The sequence below is a fragment of the Pipistrellus kuhlii genome, unplaced genomic scaffold (assembly GCF_014108245.1).
Source record: "Pipistrellus kuhlii isolate mPipKuh1 unplaced genomic scaffold, mPipKuh1.p scaffold_m20_p_3, whole genome shotgun sequence".
Taxonomy (NCBI): Eukaryota; Metazoa; Chordata; class Mammalia; order Chiroptera; family Vespertilionidae; genus Pipistrellus; species Pipistrellus kuhlii.
The window spans coordinates 75909342-75931389 of NW_023425529.1; the positions used below are offsets into that span (position 1 = coordinate 75909342).

The following is a 22048-nucleotide window of genomic DNA, read 5'->3' on the forward strand; positions in this document are numbered from 1 at the left end:
TGGACTGAAGGACCCCAGGTTCAATTCCAATCAAGGGCATGTACCTTGATTGTGAGCACTTCCCCAGTAGGGGGTGTGCAAGAGGCAGCTGATTGATGTTTCTCTCTCATCTTTGTTTCTAACTCTCTATCCCTTTCCCTTCCTCTCTGTAAAAAATCAATAATATATATATATATATATATATATATATATATATATATATATATATATATTTAAAAGTAGGCAGAAAGCCCCTCTCAGGGCTCCCCCCACCCCCCAAAAAAGCAGTTAAGAGTGATCAGGTAGTCAGGCAATGGTTAGGAATGATCTGGCAGGCAGCCAGAGTGGTTAGGGGTGATCAGGCAGGCTGCCAGAGTGGTTAGGGGTGATCAGGCAGGCATGCAGAGAGGTTAGGGCCAATCAGGCAGGCAGGGGAGCAGTTAGGGGCATCAGGCAGGCAGGCAGGGAGGTAAGGGGTGACCAGACAGGCAGGTAGGTGCGCAGTTAGAAGCCAGCAGTCCCAGATTGCAAGAGGGATGTCCTAGATTGGAGAGGGTGCAGCCAGGCTGAGGAACGCCCCTCCCCCTGTGCATGAATTTGGTGCATCGGGTCTCTAGTTATCCTATATAATAAAGAGCTAATGTGAAAATGGTTGGCATGACCTTGAACCCTCATGCAAGGGCTAGGGGACCTGTGGCCACATTCCCCGTTCTGGCATTGGGGCTGGGGAACCTGAGGCCAAGCCCCCTGTCCAGTGGGGCTTGATGGGGGACATGAGGCTGGGCTCCCAGCCCTGCAGGGCTTGATGGGGGTGGGGCCAGCTGGTTCTGGGTCTTTCACAATTTTAAGGCGTGCACAAGTGGGTAGGGACTTGACTCTGGGTCCCACAGTGAGCCCCAGACTCTGACAGGAGATTTTCATAGACATTTTACTAATTTTCTTTCATCTCTGACACTTCTATTATAGAGAAAGGACAAATAGCAATATTAAAATCTTTCCTCTAATTAATTTCCTTTTAATGTGCATGAATTTTGTGCACTGGGCCACTAATCTATAAATATGTGCCAAATGATAGAACTGCTCCTAAGTAGTCTTATCTTGAAATTCAATTTCTTTGCCTGTGTTCCTTGTACACAACTTATATCTTGCCATTTACTTCCATGGGGCTAGTTATTGATTTTCCCAAGTTCATTGCTGGAGTTTGATTTTGTACTGCCAGGTAACAAGATAATAATTATTTCCTCAAATAAAGTTCCCACCTTATTATTTGGCCCATATAATTGGATACCCTGGCATCACATTAGTTTCATATGACACTTAGGTACTAGATTATTAGCTCAGGGAAACCCTTCTAAGGTTTCTAGATTGGTCCCTCAAACCAAGTCACTGTCTGGTAGCCCATAACTGTCTTGTATAATAGATTCATGCTTGTAATCCCAGTTATCACTCCGTTTTCATTGAGTAACCAGAATGTCTCTCAACCAAGGCTGTTCCATAATTATATCAATAAGCACTTGAAATATGGACATTTCTGCCCTGCGGTGGGATCAAGAGTGTAGCCATTATAATAGTACAAAACAGTATAAAGAAATTTAATTGAAACAATAGTATAGTATAGTGTCATATTCTTCTCTGAATCTGAAATCTTTGGTGCCAACTCCAAACTTATTTTAGGAAGCAGACCAAAATTGAGTGGAAAATATTCTCCACTCAATCCTTCTCTATTAAGTTTTTGTCTCATTTCAAAAATGGTAGAACCATTTTTGTACTATATTAGCTATACTTTGCCTTATAAAATGTATATTGGTTTTTATTAATTAGAGACATTGAATTAAGTTAAATTATTAGGAAAAAAGGAACACAAGTGTAAAGTTGCAGAAATGTCCATATTTCAAGTGCTTATTGTTATAATTATGGAACAGCTTTGGTTGTGAGACATTCTGGTTACTCAATTAAGTTAAATTATTAGGGAAAAGGAATATAAGTGTAAAACTTAAAAGGCCTGGATGTTTCAATAAATACTCTTTAGAGGTTAAGTATGTAGAATTTTTGAATTTGAAGTATAACTTGGTATCTTTTTTTATAAGTAAAGGAAGAATAGAATGTATTACAATGTTTAAATTTAATAATATTTTTTAAAATTATTATTTCCTTTTATATTTGCAGGGGATATTTTTGCAGTTTATTTGAGAGCTATTTTTAATAGATAAAAATAAAAAACAAAGCTATATCTATGCTATAGATATATTAATGTCTTAATAACAAAATATTAATGTATCATATATATTACTTCTTATATGTTTTTGAAGATTTAAATATACAAGTATATATATTTTCAATTGCAGTTTACATTTAATAGTATTTTATATTAGTTTTAGGTGTACAACATGGTGCTTAGATAGTCTTACACTTTACAAAGTATTCCTCCAGATATTTCTAGTACTCACCTGGCACCATACATAGTTATTACAGTACTATTAACTATATTCCCTATGCTATACTTTATATCTCCATGACTATTTTGTAATTACCAATTTGTACTTCTTAATTCCTTCAACTTTTTCATCCAGTCCTCCAACTTCACTCCCCTCTGGAACCCTATGGGGTCAGGCCTAAATGGGCAGTCAGACATTCACGAGGGGTCCCAAATTGGAGAGGTTGCAGGCTGGGCTGAGGGACACCCCCCCAATGCACAAATTGCATGCACTGGGCCTCAAGTTGTAAATAATGCTATGATGAACATAGGGGTGCATATATTCTTTCAAATTAGTGTTTTGGATTTCTTTAGATATATAGCCAGAATTGGAATTGCTGAGTCATAAGAAGTTCCATTTTTAATGTTTTTGAGGGCTTTGCATACTATTTTTCATAGTGGCTGTATGAATTTGCAGATCCTACCAACAGTATGTAAGGGTCCCCTTTTCTCTACATCCTTGCCAACACAGTTTGTTAATTTATTTATATCTATCAGTATACAAGAGGATAAAAATGTTGTGGTGCATATATACATTGGGATGTCACTTGGTCATAAAAATTGACAATTTTCCATTTGCAACAGCATGGATGCACCTATAGGTTATTATGCTAAGTGAAACATCAGTCATTGGAAGAAGACAAACATACAATTTCACTTATATATGAAAAAGTATATTTTACTTATATTGATTATTTAGAGATACACATATAAAGAATATAGTTTTCAAACTAGGAATAATTCAATATTTGGTTAAATAAAATAAGTAAGTATACACTATGACAAACAAATAACTTTTTTTTTTCTGATCAAAGGCAACAAATCCATTTTCCAGGCTATGCACTATACTTTGGTCAGACCTGTGACAGTTTTTAACATTGACTATTCATTTATTTCTCAATAATGTTTATAAATGAGTTCTTTTAGAATTTATAAATAATTTTAAACCAAAATAAATTAAGACATATTAATTGTATATTGTAAATTATAAATTAATAAAGATAAGTATTCATTTTTAATTAACAAAGAAAAATAGAATACATGAAAACACAAAATTTGATTCTGCAGTAAGAGATATTAATGATAAATGTAGGTGTTAAGAAATGATTTGTCAATGTCAGTGTTTCTAAATCTGAAATTACCCTAATAGTTCAGAAAATGATTCATCATTGTCTATTTCTGTGCTTTCTAAACACACACACATACACACACCAAATTATTTAAAGCAGTTGTTCAAAATTTGGCAAAATATGCAAAACATAATTGTCTTAGACTTTGTAACACAGGAATATTTTATACATGAAATAAAATAAAATTAGTTGAGGACCATAGAGCCTGTTTAAGCTCTGAAGGCTTTTTGGAGCAGAGGGAAGATGGAGGCAATGCTGAACTTCCAGAGATTTTATCCTGAAGAAGAGGATGAAGAAGGGAGAGATCCCAGAGTGTCTATTGCTTCCATAACAAAGGGAAGGAGTAGTTGGTTTTTTGTTTGTTTGTTTGTTTTGTTTTTTAAAGGAAGTATCAATGAATTGTGAGCATTATTATTATTTTCATAAACAATAAATTCATGGTCTTCAGAGTATAGTCCAGGTGTCATCTCCTTTGTCAAAGCTTCCCAGATCTCTCACCTTAGTGAAAGTTGTGATGGCTCCTGTGTATTTCTGTAACAAATTATTTAGTGAATGCACCCTTTTACAGTACTCACCATTCCATTGAATTAAAATTCTATGAAATTTGTCCTCATAGACTTAGGGATCCTGGAGAGCAGGCACTCTCCTTTTTAACCCACTAGTTTAACCCAACACCATTGCTACAGTGTATAACACTATGATAAGCATTCAATGAACATGCACTGAATAAATTACAGAGCCCCAATCATAGAACATTGAATGTGTACCAGGCTGAGTAGTTTATCATGGATTGTGGCAATAGGGAGACAACCAAATAGGGAGACAAACAAATTCAAATTGCTAGTAGGTTCCCAAAAAGGCGACAAAAATGTAGCAGGTAAAAATATCTAAATATACTGTATAAAGAGCCAGGGTCTATAATGTCCAAAATGACCAAAGGCTCAACTGAACCCTGGAACTCAGTCCTGAAGTCAGTGCTGGATTGCCATGGCTGACTGCTGCACTGTGGGCGCCACAGCAACCCAGCACTGACTGCTGAGGGGACTGTGATCAGGCCTGGACAGAGGCCTGGAGAGAATAGCAGGGTCTGCTCGCAGCCCCCCTAGCAGTCAGTGCAGGGTCAGCATGGCAGAAGTCAGTGAACATAAGGTCAATTAATATTTAAGTGAATACAGGGTTAAATAATATCTCTTTGAGAGGAGTTAAGAATATAAAGTACAGTGTAGAGCAATTACTTATATTATTTCACATAAAACTTTTCAACTAAGATATTTTCCTTTATTTAAAATGTATCTTTATTTTTGAAAGTATTACAGATGTCCCTTTGCTTTAGTTTTTTTCTCCATTGATCTCCTCCACCCTGCACCCACCCCTTTCAGGCCTTCTCCAGACTATTGTCTGTGCCAATGGGCTATTCCTATCTAATACATAAAAATCTAGAAAGATTTAGAGGAAATAAAAAATATGCTAGGTAAATATTGAACAGAAGAGCTGAAGTTGCTAGATGATTACTGGATACAAGCTTGAAGCCAAAACACAACTCATGAGATAAAGTTAATCATTGTAAAATAACAAAAAGTTCCTTTCACTAAAGAGATAAAATGGTTCCCAATACTTATACACATAATAGAACAGTGTGGGGGTTCAGAATGAGCCTCACCAGGATGTGTCTAAGTGGTATGCAGATTTTTGAACTAAAGGCAATTTTAGCTTCAGGCTCAGTGAAAACTCTGCCTCTCCCTTTAACTACCTAAAGAAAAATTGAATTAGAGGCCTTGCCCATAATAAGATATTATCCTATATAATAAAAGGCTAATATGCAAATCAACCAAACAGCAGAATGACCAGTCGCTATGACACACACTGACCACCAGAGGGCAGATGCTCAATGTGGGAGCTGTCCCGTGGTGGTCAGTGCCCTCTCCGCAGGGGGAGTGCCGCTCAGCCAGAAGCCAGGCTCATGGCTGGCCAGTGCAGCAGCGGTGGTGGGAGCCTCTCCTGCCTCTGTGGCAGCGCTAAGGCTATCTGACTGTTGGCTAAGCCCCCTGAGGGCTCCCGGACTGTGAGAGGGTGCAGCCTGGGCTGAGGGACCTGCATCCCCTCCTCCAAGTGCACGAATTTTGTGCACCAAGCCTTAGTATGTATATAATTTCCAGTATAAAAAGAAAGGCTAAATGATATGCTATAAGGCTGATGATAAACCCCAATCAATAGTTGGTCACAGTATCAAGTAGACAAAAGGACACAATATGTTCTATGAGAAATATATTTACTGGCTAAAGATATACCTCTCTCAAGTCTATTGTCACAATGGAAATCTGAGGTCAGTATTGCTAGATGTACAAATTTCTAAGAAAAGTAGGTAACTGAATATTTACATGACATATCACAGTTTTAACAGGTTGGCTTAAAAGAAAAACTGTGAGCCAAAAAAAGCCACCAAAACACACTGTATGAATCTGAAACAGAGACCACAAAAGTATTTAAACCTTCAAGTGGTCTTTGTAGGATTGACAAAGCTGAATCTGTACTTTATTTAGGAAGTTTAGTTTCATGCCAGCCTGTTTCAATATTTCAGGCAGAGGCACAAGCATATTCACATCCAGTTACCAAGGAATTGCATTCAGAAGCCTGGTGACAATGACATATAATAATTTATAATCTTTAATATGTTGCCTATATTCAACTATCCTAGGTGAACTACAATGGCACATCCAAGTCAGTTAATGTATTAGCATGTCTTCATTTCAAATATTATTATTTCTTCTCTTTTACCACTGTTATTGAGTTAACAATTTCCTACTACATTTCCCACAATTCTTCACTACATTCATTCCACCCAGCTGGCTCATTTTTCACCCTCCCTAGAATCTGACAAGTCACAGAAATACCTGATTTCAAAGAAATGCTCGCATTCTATACTGATGTCATCTAGGAGTGTAAGTGCCCATTGTCACACTGCAGAGTGGAGAAAGGTAAGAGAAATCCTTGTAGGTCTTTATATTCTGATCTTTTAAAATATTTTGAAGATACAGATATATTTTATTTTCCAACCAATGTTTTAGTTACTCATTTTCATTTCATCTGTGTAAATCAAAATGCAGTGAATTTTTTGAATGATAGACCTAGAGTGTGTACTCAAAATGTGACACCAATAAGATTGTAAGGAATAATTGAAGGAAGACTTCCATAGACTGAAAATGACTCTGACTCCAACAGCATGGGTTTGAATATCAATCTTGCACAAATAAATGAACTACAAGGAAAAAATTAAGTTACTATACTCGATTGCTATGCCATTATAGCAGTGTAAAGACAAATAGATTCACTTAAGTTAGGCTAGAGGCTTAATTTTTCCATAATTGCCATCACAAATCTCATATTAAGTTTTTATTATCAAGTAATTTCATGATATGAAATCTTTTCAAATCTTGCAAGTAGGGAATCAACATTTAAGACAAAAAAACACACAAAAGTACACAAATAAATTGAACTGGCTAAAGCAAAATTTAGTTACTTAGGTTGTAACAGCGTTTTCTTATTAACTGAAATGAAAGTATAATCAGATAATTTTATTTTCTAACTAGTGGCGATCATGATTCTATATTAAATGTATGCATTTAAAGGTTATGTTTAATTATTTACTGTCTGGGATTGATATAAAAGTGGTATATTACAATATGCCATATATGTGGTTAAACCAGTTGTAAATCATTAAATTTTTATTTAGTAATTAGCAGTGTTCTCATGAAAATAATGATATACATGCATCATTTATTTTTAAAACAGCTTTGAATAATTAGAATAATATGTAATTTGATCTATTAAGTTACCAATTAAATATAAATACTTAATGTGCACCAGAGAGTTGCGCTTTGAAATTGCACAATTGTCCATTGTGTGGTCATTACCTTAACTGTCCCTTCAGCCAAAGCATGGGGGAGTAATTCGTAAAATACACTCAGAGAAAAGGGAATATTAAGAAACAATGAGAGCCACAAAAAAGTCCTTATGTTGGTCAATAGTGTTACACGACTTCAGGCAAGTATAAATATCTAATTTGTGTTCTAACTCCTGTCCAAGCTTCTACTTTGTGTTTTTGAAGATGTATGTAATTAATAAATGGCCCCAAACAGTCAGGAAAAGGAAAAAGGGAGAAGCTCAGGTCCCTAGATTATTGAAAAATTGAACATTTTAAATAGAGTAGTTCTAGAAATCTAAGAGGTGGATTTTCTAACTTTCAATTAAAAGTCTATTTTATGTAAAGATTATATCCTTGGCAAGAGATCCAAGTTATATATTCTTACTATTCGTTTCCCATTAACTTCACTATGCTATCAGATGAAATCTTATCACTTTATTCAGCTCAAGAATTTAGCACTTTTCACATTAAATCCAACCTTATACATTTTCAAGGCCTTCACATACTAGCCTTTGTTACCTTTAGAATAATGGTAAAAGTGAAAACAATAAAAGCTAATATTTTCCATACACATTGTGCTAACTGCCTTCCATTATCTCTTTTAATTCACAAAGGTTAAAAAAAAAGGGGGGGGGGAGTAGGGAGGGGAGAGAAAGAAAACAGGTTGTGAGAGGTAATTTAATTGGGCTGGAGTCTTACTGTGCCTGTGTTGCAAAGCTGAGCTTCAAATCCAAGTAATATGATTCAGAACCATTGTTCTTAACCTTGCATTGTATGCTACAAACTTCACACTATTGCAACCCTCTTCAACACCTCATCCCCACTCTCTTTACATTAATCAGATCAGACACTGTCATGTACTTAATATTGACTTACCTTTTCTCAGTCCTTCGTTTCATGCTGTTCTCTCTCTTCAGGTGTGTCCTTAGTCAGTCAAATACCCAAATACCCCTCCTCATTCAAGGTGTTTGTCACATGTCTTCTCCCCCACAGCTTTCCACCTCAAATGCATACCTCAGGTCTAAAATTTACGTACATTTCCATGTGCCTAGTATAGATATAAAGGTGATTATCTCTCAATAAATGTATTTCCTAAAAGCATTAATAGCAAAGGCCATTATAGTGGTCCATTATACAATTAAGAGTGTTGTCATAGACATTTGATTCCTTGTTACAAAAGATAGGTTTACTGCCAGACATATTTCCTGTGCCAGATTTTTCATCATCAACATTTAAAAAAATATTTATTCCCATTTGGACGTCCCTTAGTCTGTGTCCAATTTTTCTTGTAAGAGCTTCCAAATTTAATTTTAACTTCAAGTGCTGCTGCCCAATACAAGCAATATAGAGCCAGAACAGATATTTTTCTTACAGAGAAAACAGGATCTATTTAATGGAAGGCAAAGAAGGGAATTATTGTGAGGTTGTACCCTTCCCCAGGAATGGTGGCTCCACGCCTCTTCTGGCTTGTCTTCTTCCCTTTTCCTTAGATTCTGGTTCATACTTTTGGGACACGACCTGGTTTGACCATGATACAAAGGAGAGCTCTTCATGGGAAGCTGGTGGAGTCAGCCAAGTTTATTGCATGTCATTCTGATACCTTTATCCAAAATCCCAACCTCATGACACCCAAACTCATTTTTGTCCCTCTGATGTATTATTGGCAGTGCGATGACTACTGAGTTGTCAGGCTTGGGGGTGCTCTGGACTTGCAGCTGGCCTGACCTGGTAGGATGACTACCATTTCTGGCTGGCAACCTCAGGCATATAGGTACTATTATTTCAAGGATGTCAATTTAGATTCATTGTGTAACTGCACTTACAGAAAAGGCAGCATGGTATAGTTATTGAAAGGACTTTGGAGCTAGACTGCTTAGGTTCAAGTCCCAGCTTTGATATATACAAACTGATGACCTTGAATCACTTATTTGACTCAGTATCTCAGGTTTTTTCAACTATAAAGCAGATATTATAATAAGACTTGCCTTATATGCTTTTTTTTGGTGAGAATTAAAATAAATTAATGAACAACATAGACTAATGAACAAAAACAGACCCAGAGACAAGGAGGCATGGATAAAACTGTCGGACCTCGGAGGGAAGGTAGGGGAGGGTGGGTATAAAAGGGAGAGATCAACCAAAGGACTTGTATATATATGAATATCACCAGTGGTCAAGGACAACAGGGGGGTGGGGGCATGAGTGGGAAGGGGTTTGGGATGGGAATTGGGGGGGAGGGGAGAATGAGGACAAATATGTGATACCTTAGTCAATAAAGAAATTTAAAAAAAAATAAATAAAATGAATTAAAATATATTAAACATGTACAACAATGATAACTCTCAATAGCTATTATTACTTTATATTTGCAGAGTAAGTAAATAATTTTTTTAAATAATACATTTTCTGTGTAATACAATTTTTTTCTTGTATTCTTTCTCCTCAAGACTGACACTTCATCTTTGTATACCTCAGTACTTTCCAGGAGGATGTTACACTGTATACCTACCATGACTACATGCTGAATAAAAGAAAGTTGTGGCAATGAAAGATAAGGTGTAAAATGAAGTAGAGTTTAAGAGTTGTAAGACAGCCATAGCCAGTTTGGCTAAGTGGATAGAACATCGGCCTGTGGACTGAAGGGTACTGGGTTCAGTTCAGGTCAAGGGCACATGCCTGGGTTGTGGACTTAATTCCCAGTAGAGGTGCTGAAGGAGGCAGCTGATCAATAATTATCTCTCATCTTTGATATTTGTATCTCTCTTTCCCTCTCCCTTCTTCCCTGAAATCAATAAAAATAAATTAAAAAGAGTTGTAAGACAAACTGAACTACCAGGCAAAATAGAGAAAGACTCATAGATAGAGGGCAAGCAAGCTCAAGGGGGTCAGGAGTGTCGTGTGTGTGTGTGGGGGGGGGGGGGGGGCGTGAGGCGGGGAGGACTTAAGCAAAAAAGAGAAAAGAGAATTCATAGATAGGTCATCGCAGAGAGAGGGGTGGTGGAGGTGAAGAGAACATAGAGGAGATAGTGTTGAAAAGAAAAAAGAAAAGAAAAGAAAAGAAAAGAAAAGAAAAGAAAAGAAAAGAAAAGAAAAGAAAAGAAAAGAAAAGAAAATTGTTGTAAGAGTCCAAAATGCTTAAGAGTAATGTGACTATTGGTGTGTCCTCATCAATGTTGAAATCACACTCATAGTGATAGCAATATTCAAATAGGAGAGAAGAATTGTGAAACAGTTGTCAAATTTTTCAGGAGAGAAAAAAGTATGAACCCAAATCACACACAAAAAAAAAAGCATTAGCATGGAGATTACCATAGACTGCTGGCATAACCACATGAAAAGAGCTTTTTATGAAGAGAAAGTTACATTGTCTGCTGATACTGGGTAAAATAAAGAAATGCCAAAGCTACACCTGTGCTGTATAAAGTATCCATTTAAGATGACTGCCTTTCCCCACTCTCCTCTTAAATGTCCTAATGTAATTTTTAAAACAGAATTTTTGATTTTTTTCATTTTCTCCAATCAAAATGTGTACGAACCAAAAACAACAATGTTAGGGTCTGAATTTGTCTCCTAAAAGTTTGTACATTAATATCCTAATCTCCAGGATCTCAGAATCTAACTGTATTTGGAAGGAGATAATTAAGTTAAATTTAAATTATATTTAGGGTTAGCTCTAATTCTTTATGACTATTTCTTTATTAAAACAATGAATATAGAAAGGCATACTGGGAAGACTATGTGAAAATATAGAGAGGTAGTGGAGAATAATGTAAATGGAATGAAGAAAGAGAGATTCTAGTTTTCATGTTCTAAGCATATTTATTGGGTCGGCAGCTAAGTAATTGCGGGTTTCACACACATATGGCTTCAGTTGAATTTTTAGGTTTGCAGACGTAGTACAAATGTAAAACATATTTTGTTATTTGGTAGTTGGCTATTCAGCTGTTAATCAGTGAAAAAAGTTTTTTGATCTGTTTTGTAGTTTTCGCTTGGCGTTCGTTGAAAAATGGAAAATCAAAAGGAACATTTTCGTCATATTTTGCTTTTTTATTTCCACAAGGGAAAAACGCATTGCCAGCTCATAAAAAGTTATGTGCTGTTTATGGTGACGAAGCCTTAAAAGAACGGCAGTGTCAAAATTGGTTTGCCAAATTTCGTTCTGGTGATTTTTCACTCAAAGATGAAAAACGCTCTGGTCGTCCAGTTGAAGTTGATGACGCCCTAATCAAAGCAATAATCAATTCGGACTGTCACAGTACAACACGTGAGATTGCAGAGAAGCTTCATGTATCACATACATGCATTGAAAATCACTTAAAACAACTTGGCTATGTTCAAAAACTCGATACATGGGTTCCTCACGAACTGAAAGAATCACAGTTAACGCAACGCATTAGCAGCTGCGATTTGCTAAAGAAACGTAATGAAAATGATCCATTTTTAAAACGACTGATAACTGGCGATGAAAAATGGGTTGTTTACAGCAATATCAAGCGGAAAAGATCGTGGAGCAGGCCAGGTGAACCAACTCAAACAACATCAAAAGCTGATATTCATCAAAAGAAGGTTTTGTTATCAGTTTGGTGGGATTACAAAGGAATTATCTACTTTGAACTCTTACCACCCAACCGAATGATCAATTCTGATGTATACATTGAACAACTAACGAAATTAAACAATGCAGTTGAAGAAAAGCGGCCCGAATTGACAAATCGAAAAGGTGTTGTATTCCATCATGACAATGCAAGGCCACACACATCTTTGGTCACTCGGCAAAAATTAATGGAGCTTGGTTGGGATGTTTTGCCACATCCACCATATAGTCCTGACCTTGCACCATCTGATTACTTTTTGTTTCGATCTTTACAAAACTCCTTGAATGGTAAAAATTTCAATAATGATGATGATGTCAAATCGTACCTGATTCAGTTTTTTGCTAATAAAAACCAGAAGTTTTTTGAACGTGGGATTATGATGCTGCCTGAAAGATGGTAAAAGGTCATTGATCAAAATGGGCAATACATTACAGAATAAAGTTATTTAGTTCAATGAAAAAATTGTCTTTGATTTTCTTTAAAAAATCCGCAAGTACTTAGTTGCCGACCCAATATAAGAAAACACAAATGTTCAAAACCTGATGTGATGAATCTATGTCCATGGGTTAGCAGTTCACTCAAGTCCCAAAAAATGTTCTCAGAAAAAGTGCTCCTTGTAGCCCCAAGAGTTCTCAGCATAAATACTTGAATTAACCAGTATTGGGGATGCTTCTCTCTGATGGAATCAGCATCCTCTGCTGGTTTGGAGATCTCAGGCTTTCATGCTGAAACTGGATTGTAATGAGGAACAATCAGCCTTGAAAACAAACCTGCTGCTCGTGTGGTTTGAGGGAGAGTTCTGTAAGACCAAGGTTCTCCTTCCTTAAAATGATTGGCAGAGGAACAGTCTGAAGAAGGACCAACCAAGGCGCTGCATAAAACATAAAGCTCAAAGAGACACAAGCAGTGACATACATATGTTATAGTTTTGGTGCCTTCTGTACCTTCCAGATTGTTCTTGAACTGTGTGTTGAATTGAGTTATCCTAGATGGAAATGTGAGGCAAAAGGAAATAATCCTATATAATAAAGAGGCAATATGAAAATTGACTGTCACTCTAACACACAAGATGGCCACCCCCATGTGGTCAAAGATGGCCACTCCCGTGTGGACACAAGATGGCAGCCACATGATGATTAGCAGGGGAGGGTAGTTGGGAGGAACCAGGACTGCAAGGGAAGGCAGTTGGTGGTAACCAAGTCTTCAGGGGAAGGCAGTTGGGGGAAGCCAGGCCTGCAGAAGAGGGTGGTTGGGATGGGATCAGGCCAGTAGGGGAGGGAAGTTAGGAGTGACCAGGCCTGCAAGGGAGGACAGTTAGGGGCAACCAGGCCAGCAGGGCAGGGCAGTTAGGGGCAATTGGGCCAGCAGAGGATCAGTTAGGGGTCAATCAGGCTGGTAGGGGAGTGGTTAGGGGGTGATCAGGCTGGCAGGCAAAAGTGGTTAGGGGCAATTAGGCTGGCAGGCAATCAAGTGGTTGAGATCCAGCAGTCCTAGATTGTGAGAGGGATGTCTGACTGCCAGTCTGTTAGGTCTAAATGGGCAGTCGGACATGTTGCTCTATTGTCAGTACCTTTCTCAAAGTGACATTTAAGAAGCAATCAAATAACTATTGATTGCATGAATGAATGAACAAACAAGTAAATTTTTTTACAGTGAAAAGATATTTGTTAAAAAACAAAATAAAGTCCTGTGGGATTAATACCAGAGTCTCCAGATGCTTAAGGCCAATTAGAGTGTGAAGGACCCTATCTATAGTATCCCAGATGGCCAAGGCCACTCTGAGCATGGGAATCTTAATCAGGGTGTCTAAGGATTAAAGACACAGGTGCAAGGACACTGTGGCCTTCTATAACTCAAATATAATGTTACTATTTGACAAGAAGCCTCTTTTGTCTAAGTAGTATAATATATGTTACTGACCAGCCAATGTGCTTAGAGAGAGGGAGAGACCTCAGGTACAGCTACTATGTGAAGCTGTGCATCCAGAGGCAGCATGTGGCTACTCTGATACTAGCTGTGGGCACAGAAGCTGCTACTATGTGGGAAAGATGTATTGTTACCTACCCAGTGTGCTACCTACTGTAGGAGACTTTGCTTTGAAGGACTGTTTTTTCTAATTGTTTCTTATTAGCAATGGCTACAGGCACTCTCTTCTACAATGAAGACTCTTTCATATGCCCATTACTTCTCATGGCTTCTCTGTCTACTACCCAGCATCCAAGAAGGGCTGGTCCCTGGGAGGGAACTTGGACTTGACAGTTGGCATAGTAGGGCAGGATCAGGACCTGTGCTCTCACACTTGGCCAGTCGGCAGAATACAGCAGTGAGTGTTTCCAACACTTGCAGTAGCAGGCAGGGTTCAAGGAGGAACTTGCTCTCACAATTAGTGCTGTAAACAGGATTTAGGGGTAAGTACTCCAAGAATTAGAACTTAACGGTGCTCTGACAACTCCTGTACTAGTAGACACAAATAATCATTTTCTTCCTCAAAATCTAAACAACCTGAGGCACTGTGCTATGACTGACCACTGTATTTCTGCATTGGATCTACAGTTACTGAATAGAAACAATTAACCCAAGTGCTGACCATTAGGCTTCTGCATTAGCCAAAATTTATCCTCTTAGCTAACAATAGTCTACAATGCCTTGTTTCAGAATCTGTGCACTCTCTCCCCATTATTATGAGTGTAACATGTCCCAGTTGTAGTTGGGGGCCCAAATAGCTGTTTCAAATTCCCATAATTGTATGTGAGACTGTTCACTTAAAACTCAATTCAAAGCAAGGTCCTCTTATCCATGATCACCAGTTTTCTCCATCAAATATTTATGTTATTTACCCAAAATTTTGACTATTGCCCATGTGGCTTCTCTGTCCTGTGGCTCTCTTTGGAGGTACTTCCTATTCAGATGAGCTGCCTTTCTCTTCTGATGGGATACCCACTTACCGATGAGCCTGATAGTAAAGCCAGCCTTTGGCTTCCCTATCCTGGCATAAATAAATCAAGACCTCTGCCAAGTTCTGCACTATAATAATAATGTCATTGGTCTTACCTATGGAAGCAATTAGCAATGCTTTCCATATTTGGATGTATGAGAACAATAAGTACTGTGGTATTTAGAACCTAAACTTAGAAATTATCAATCAATTAGAAAAATGTTGTTAGAATTTCCAATTTTACCAAAAAAGTTTTGCGTCATACTATTTTTAAAACAGGAACAAAAAAAGAAAGGAAATTTACCCGTTTAGAAAGATGTGAAAAAAGAACTAAAAGTTTTCCCTTTGTTTATTTTTCCTTATATAAGAGTAACTTCATTAAGTACTTAACATGTGCCAGGAACTGTTGTAGGCCCTGAAGATACAGAATTAAAAAAATAAAATAATATATTCCTTCATGAAGCTTACAATTTTGATTATATACAAGGAAAAAGCAAGTAAAAAATAATGATATGTAGTGAGGAGAAAAATAAAATTAGAAAGTGTTAGGGGAATATACACTGAAATTTTAGATTACCTGGCTGGGAAAACTGTACAGAGAAATGGATAGGTCAACGCATTCAGACCTCTGAAAAAGGACATTCCAGGCAGATTTGAAGAGCAAACACTCTGAACTGAGAGCTGACTAGAATGTCAGAGGCAACAGGACATATGTAAATGAATTGGAAGGAAAGGGTAAAAAAAGAAATATTAATATTACCCAGGAGGGAAGTCCAAGGATATATGTGTAAGTAAGTACTTTGAGTTTTTACTCTGAGGCCAATAAAAAAATATTGGAGGATTTTTAGAAAAGGAAAAATTATTCCAGTCTAGTTTTAAATAGTGATGCTGGCTATGTTGAGAAAGACTGAAGACAAAGAATGAATAATGGAGACAAAAAAGATTTGCAATAACTCAGGCAGGAAAATGATTTGGACTAATGTGTGGTCCTAGAAATTGTAGTGATTAAATTTAGTGTACAATTTGAAGGGAAATCCAACAGTTGGTAGTGTTTTGGGTGGGGTGAGGTTTGGGGGGTATGGAACAAGGATGCCACCCAATGTTTAAGCCTATGAAATGGGAAAGACAGAGTTTTCATAAGGTGCAATGGTGAGACTATTACAATAAATTTGGGGGAGTTTAAGGATCAGACATTCAATTTTAGACATATTAAGCTTGAGGTGATTGTATGTCATTCAAATGGAGATGTTAAATGAGCAGATGGACATAAGTTTGGGGACAGGGAAGAGATCCAGAAAGGAAATATAAGCTTAGTGATGCTTTTTAAAGATAGAGAGTGGTTGCAATCACTAAGAAAGTCATTGTAGATGTAATGAGAATAGAGTTAAGAGCATATCTTTAGGTGATTATGAAGCTTATGTGACTTAAGGAGTAGCAAAACTAGCAAAGGAAAATAAAAGTAAAAAACCAGATATATAAGAGAAAAACTAGATGAATATGGTGGCTTGTAAGCTTAGACTAAAAAGTGAGTAAAAAAAAAAAAAATTGTCCTATCATTATATAATGATATATAGGGTGATATACCCAAGATCAAATATATGGATGTATATGAATGCAGGTGTGTATTTTCATTTAATAAAATGAGATTATCCTATACCTAATCTTCTAAAACCTGCTTTTAAAAATTAATTTATCATGGAAGAAATTTTTATATCACCTTTACTCATAATATATTTTATTTTTAAATTTTGTACTTTCTAGCATTATTAAAACAAAGTATCATGATGAACTTTTGTTTTGAACAAAAGCATAGTAGAGCAAAAATGTTGACTGTATTTAAAGTAACACTTGCTCTTTTCTATTTAGTTTAATTTGCAAAATTAAGAAACCAAAGAAAAACCAAACCAAGAAATAAAGGAGTAGAAACTGAAATAGGAATGTTTAGGGGTGAAAATAGGCAGGTTTATGAATTTTTTAAAAATTAAAGGTGGTTCATGGAAAAAACACAAGGCTGCAGAGTTGCAAAAAGGTAAGGGAATGGGTGCGGCAGAAGTTACATTTCCATAAGACAAGGGAAAGGCAGAAGTTATATTTCCATAAGATAAGGGAACTGGGAGTAGCCAAAGGTCTATATTTTCAAAATAAAAAGGAGGGTCTCATGTGTCCCATGTGAAGTTTGACCTTTGAGCTCAGGATTTGCTGTAGTGACCAAATCAAAGGGGACTAGTGACCAATCAGAGGGAATATGGAGGCACAAAAACTGCAGCCTTTATAAACCATGTAAAAAGGAACATGGTGGGCTGCTTTCCCCCTCCCCACATGGAAGCCTATGTTTATTCTTCAGTAAGTTTCCACCTTTTCAACACCATCTTCCATCCATGGTTTCATTCTTTTACTCCCATAGACAAAGAATCCAGGGAAACCATCCTGCCCAGAACCTCACATGTTCCAGTCCAAAAATCCTGTATCAAAACAAAACAAAACAAAACAAATATCAAATTCTTCTTGTTTCTATTTCAATTCATACATTTCATTGGATACTGATTCTTTTTTATTAGAAGGAACTAGCTTTGAATAGAACAGCTTATATTTTCTGCTTCTTCTTACCAGAGATAAAGTACTGTGTTTCTAAGAGTCTAATATTTGTCTGTTTCACAAAGACAAAGTCACCTATGAGGAAGATCCTAGATTTTCATTAGATAGGAGAGATGGAAAATAAATAAATTAACAGCAGCTACAATGTGTCACAATTAGCACTTTCAGGCAGCAACAATATGGTGCATTATTTCACTCCATCTGGAAAACATTGAATGAGTTGACGGCGTTCTGTAGAAGATATGAGTCGAGTGTCCTTGAAAGACTCTTCTCAATGCTCTCAGATTTCTTCCAAATGAGGGCACTTTTAAACAGTAAATTAGCTATATGACAGGATATTTCATCTACTACACCATAAGTAAAAATCAAATAAATATTATTGAACATTGCATAACAGAAACTGTGGTGGGCAGTTTATACTTTCTATAATGTTTCAGATCACTCACGGGTGTTCAGAGTGCAATTTTTAGAAATAGTCAATAAAAGGAATTATGTAAAAAAGAATAACAAAATTGTTATAGTGCATACTTTATGGACTTGGTTAATTGAAAGTAAGTACACTGGCAAACACAATTTGTCAATCAATAGTTCTTATGATCTAAGTGTTATAATGTATTAGACATATCATTTTAAAATTTATGAGTATTTATAATGTATAAATATAAAAACAACCTTCAAAATGCTTATATGAAACTTTTACTGAATAAAAATAACAGAGGTGGGCAAAGGTAGTCCTTTTGCCTTCCTCAACTATTCCATTAAATGCCATTGCATTTTTCTATCATGTTGTTAATTTTGAAAAATCAGCTGAATTGAAGTCGATTTCATGTGCAACAGTGCTTCCTGATGAAATAGGAATTTTAGGGGGATATAGGCAGGTTTAGGAAATTTTTAGAATTGGGAGATCATGAAAAAATCACAGGGCTACTGACTGGGAGAAGGTACATTCCCAGAACACAAGGGAGACAGGTGCAGTTACATTTCAATAAGACAAGGGAGCAGCAACAGTTACATTTTCATAAGACAAGAGAGAGACCACAGTTACATTTACATAAGACAAGGGAACTGAGAGTAGCCAAAAGGTCTATATTTGCAAAATAAAGAAGGAGGAAGAAAGCCCAAAAGGAACAGGAGAACAAAGAGGGAGGAGGGCCACACATGTCCCCTGTGATATTTGACCTTTGAGCTTAGGAGTTACTATAGTAACCAATTCAAAAGGAAATATTGACCAATCAGAGGGAATATCAGGACATAAGTATTGCAGTCTTTATAAAACCTGGAAACAGAAAGTCAGTGGGACTCTTTCCCTCTTCCCAGGTGGGAGTCTGTGCTGTGAAATTCTTTCCTCTTCCCCACCTGGGAGTCTGTACGTGTTCTTCAATAAAACTCTACCTTTGCTATACCATCTTCTGTCTGTTGATTGATTCTTTGATTCCTATGGACAAAGAATCCAGGGAACCATCCTACACACCAGAACATTGCGTGTTCCAGTCCAAAAATCATGTATCACTGAATAGAGATGTAGTAAACAATAATGTTGTGAAATGATTTCCATACTGACATTCACTCAGAATGTTGTCTATTGAAATTAGGTTCTTCCACGAATGACTAGAAAAGTTTCACAGATTCATTCATGCATGGGAGATTGTGGTGTGGCCAGATGATTTCTTTGTGATGCAAAAATCAAAGAAGTTCCCCTCTGGCTTTTCAATTCCCCATCATCCTCCCACCTGCACAGAAAAAGTCCTACTGTGGTTTCACAAGGCCAAGAGAAAGGCCAGTATCCAGAGTTTTCATTGCATATTAACGCCTATCCTTTAGAGTACATGTGTCAAACACAAGGCCCGCGGGCCAAATCCGTCCTGCCAGGCCTTGCAATGTGGCCCGCACCGCGCTGTCATCACTGCACTCCGCTGCGTTTCCATCACAATGACAGTTTATGACTGTTCAGTAAACCATTTGGCCCGCGATTTAGGCTGGATTTTAGATTTTGGCCCCTTCTCTGAGTTCGACACCCCTACTTTAGAGCCTACGTGGTCTGCAGTTGCTGCTAGAACCACATGGTCCCTGTTAGGGAGGAGGGGAGAACACTAAAGAATTAGGTGAGTGTGAGTCTCAGAGCGAGCAGGGAGCAATAAAGGGGGGTGGGAGAAGAGAAAGAGAGAGAGAGATTCTTTGTTCACTTGATATTTTAACTAGGAACTTTTTCAACATACTCACTCAGCTTTCCAAGCTTTTGCAGGCTTCTGACAGATACACGTCCTAACCAATGATTCCTTTCTCAGGTTAGACTGACAGGCCTCTATGGTTAAGCACCTGCCCTTTTACCAGTTAGACTTCTATTGTGCATGTGGTTATTCTCCCGTTGTTCTACCCCTTCCCCAGTGATCTGTGGGGAGTGGACTGGGGTTCTCTGGGGGGGGGGGGGGGGGGGGAGGTAATGTAAAGCTGTAACTTCCTGGAGAATCAAGCATTCCTCTGCTTCCCAGCTGACCGTGCTCGACAATGTGGGACTTCTCTTTTGCTTCTCATTAATGTTTAGCTAACTATGGTAACAAGACCAGACATGCAGTTTTGGCTCTACTACTAATTAATCTTGTCTTTTACCTTCTTGTGCTCTCTGTTTCCCTCTTTGCAAAATGAAGAAAGCAAACCAAGGCTATGTGCTTACAGGAAAACAAGGCAATGGGATGCTGGGATGCAACTTCTAGATTAGAAACCCATTCATTTGGAGCATCCCTTTGTGGGTAAGTACAGAATGTTCCCTTTGGTAGGCTTGAAATTGAGAGGAAATTACCAGGATATGTGAGCTTTGTTTCTATTTTTAAGAATTATAATTATCCTTTGTAGATTCCCCCCCCCTTTTTTTTTTCTTTTTTTTTTTTTTCCTACAGAGATGATTTCTTTTTAAATTTGTTCTGTTTCTTCTGAGGATTTATATTTGTTTTCTGATTATACTTTGCCAATATTTAGGGTAAAACTTATTTTAGTTTGGATTCTTTTTCTTTTCATTTATATTTTTGTCTTTTCCTTACATTGTCTCTGAATTGATTTTCTGCAGCATCAATTATGCTCTTTAACAACAATTACATATTTTACTTTCTTATATTATTTTTTGAAATTAGTGGAATTTTTAAAAATAAGTTTTATGTTATCTCCTGCATACTGAAAACATTTGTTGAATATTGACTTTCCACCCTGTCTCATCTTGTTGACTCATGTTTATTTTTTATAGATGTCAATTTTATTTGTATCTTGCTGAGAACATGTAATTGGTGTTTCAGTTGATGTTATTAATGTCCTCTTTCTTCCTGAAAACAATTTCCAAAATTATGCTCTTGTTTTCATGCTTCATGAGAGTTCTTGCTTTTTCTAGTGCTTCATTTTATTTGTTTGCTTGATTACTCTGCAAATAAGGTGTTGAATATTCATGTGTCCTAGGCTGGGGCATGATGAGTCTGGCTTAGCCTTAGGTGGATATCAGACTGTCCTAACCTTCACTGAGCTTATTCTCCTCTAGGGTGCTATAAAAGTCCCCACTGGGTCTAGACCAGGAGGTCAGGTTGATGCACAAAGATCCTAACTCTGTGATATCCATTAGCGATGAGTCAAATGTTGGGCTGGTGGACTGAGGCTCACTTTCCTGCAAGTTCTCTTATTTGGGAGTCTCCATGTTCTTTTCTCAGCCTCTGGAGAATCAATGTTGTGGATGGGTCAGCCCTGTGGCTCTTATTATGATAGCAAGATGTCCTTAGCAATAATCAGGAAACTTTGAAAGAGACATAGTTTATTATAGATAAGACCTGGAAATTACATGGACATATGTGGTCATACAGCAAGGTCACAGGGAGAGAAAGAGAAAGAATGAGAAAAATAGGCCTGAGATTCTAGTTTCATTGAGGTCAAGGAGTCTAGGATTTTGCAGGCTCATTTTCTCTATTTATTTTTTAATATGTTCATATTGATTTTTAGAGATAGAGGAAGGGATAGAGACATAGAAACATCAAATCAGCTGCCTCTTGCATGACCCCTATCAGGGATCAAGCTCAAAACCTGGGCATGTACCCTGACCAAGAATTGAACTGGCTCATGTTTCCTGGGTGGAGGCTCAACCTCTTAGCCACACTGGCTGGGCTGCAGGCTCATTCTTTATTGGTGAATTTAAAATGAAGAAGAGATTCCTAACCGGTTTGGCTCAGTGGTTGGCCTTGCATACTGTAGTGTCCCAGGTTCCATTCTGGTCAAGGGCACATGCTCAGGTTGTGGGCAACATCCCCAGCAGAGGGCATGCAGGAGGCGGTGGCCAATCAATGATTCTCTCTGACCATTGATGTTTTTCTTTCTCTCTGCCTCTTCCCTCTTCTCTGAAATCAACAGAAATATATTTAAAATAATAATAATAATAAAATAATTAAGAAG

At 37.3% G+C, this 22048-nt stretch overlaps 1 long non-coding RNA gene across 2 annotated transcripts in view; it reads left to right on the top strand.

Moving 5' to 3' along the window:
- Nucleotides 1-20243: 20243 nt before the first annotated feature.
- Nucleotides 20244-22048, top strand: part of LOC123653214 — a 120746-nt gene continuing 118941 nt past the window's right edge. For both annotated transcript variants that reach the window (XR_006742888.1, XR_006742887.1), the window contains exon 1: nt 20244-20376. This is a non-coding gene — a long non-coding RNA (uncharacterized LOC123653214). The remainder of the gene's footprint in view (nt 20377-22048) is intronic.